A 1359-nucleotide genomic window follows, 5' to 3' on the forward strand; every position below is an offset into this window, starting at 1 on the left:
ATAATAACTTGTAGAGAATTTTAGAGAGCTCCTTAAAATTGGAGAATAGATGAGGTTTCCAACCCAGCCTTTTTTCCCTTTTGTTAACAAAATTTCTAGCCTACACCTCCCCCAAACCACACAAATTGTTCACAAAAAGGGGGTGAGAAAAGTAGCTCCAAAAATAATTGCTTTCAATTGCCTAGGACAGAGGTCATGAGTATTTTTTACACTAAGAAAATCATAAAGGGGATGAGGTGTGAAAATCAAAAATCGAGGATCGTTTAGCAATGTCCTTTGAGAGAAAGAACTTTGGTTCACAAAATGAGTCAGCGGAGATTCAACCTTCTAATCCATTCTGTTGGACCCAACCCTGTTGCTGAATTTTTTAAAATAATAATGAAGTGAAATGGGATCCAATTGTATTTAAATTTTCTAGCATATAATTTACAAATTAATTAAATATAGATATGATACTCAATGTTAAATAAATGCTGCTTTTATATCAATAGGTGGACCAATCTACCGTTAGTATGGGAGAAAGTTATTATCGATATATACACACAAAACCTCCCATAGTTATTTCAGTTATATCCTAAACAAGAAACTTCTAGTTAAAGACTCATCAAAATTAAATTATATAAACTACAGAATATTTTTTATATTAAAAAAATAAATAAAAATCAAAACAATGCATACATGTTGAGATAGATATCCTGTGCTCCAAAAACTGAGAAAAGGAAGACCAAAAGTTTTGAAAAATTACTAGCAAATCTATAAGGTGAGATAATTGTTATTATACAAAAATAGTTTTATCTTCAGCATATGTTTTACCTTCATCCTTTTCCATCATCATCAGGTGAATTCACCATCATGATAAAATCATAAGTCAGGTCCCCTAGCTACTCTGCAATACCAACAAAAAATGTAACAAATTAGATTATAATTAAGCCATCAACAATGCCTACTAACATAAAACAGACATTTCAAATTTGTTAAGCAAATATTGGTTGTTTGTAATTGTATGTTATGTTAGTTGGCAATGCTTGAGGACAGGCAACACGCATTGTTAAGCAAATGCTCCTCATAGAAGACATGATTCTCTCTATGCCCAACCTTAAAGGTTCTAATAGAAAATATGCAGAATGGTAACTTCCCTCTCTCAACACTACCTTTTATAACTAACTCCCCTTCTCTCTAGTTTGCCTTTTGGATAATTGGACCTACATCTACAAGTACATATACAATACCTATCACTTTCCTTCACGTACATTCATTGGCTAATCTTCACATGATTGTAATGCAAACATGGTATCTCAAGGTTCCGTAGTTGCTGAACAGAATTCCTTTCCACCCGCTCGAGCAGACGAAGTCCTAAGG

General features: G+C 33.1%; 1 long non-coding RNA gene across 1 annotated transcript; it reads right to left on the reverse strand.

Annotated features, from left to right (window-relative positions):
* Positions 1–462: 462 nt before the first annotated feature.
* LOC140919196 (uncharacterized) lies at positions 463–1353 on the reverse strand. The gene is made up of 2 exons (XR_012161762.1): positions 814–1353; positions 463–709 (listed from the first exon to the last, which is right to left on the reverse strand). It is a non-coding gene; the product is annotated as an uncharacterized lncRNA (long non-coding RNA).
* Positions 1354–1359: the final 6 nt, after the last annotated feature.

The sequence above is a fragment of the Cicer arietinum genome, unplaced genomic scaffold, assembly GCF_000331145.2.
Source record: "Cicer arietinum cultivar CDC Frontier isolate Library 1 unplaced genomic scaffold, Cicar.CDCFrontier_v2.0 Ca_scaffold_5893_v2.0, whole genome shotgun sequence".
Lineage (NCBI taxonomy): Eukaryota > Viridiplantae > Streptophyta > Magnoliopsida > Fabales > Fabaceae > Cicer > Cicer arietinum.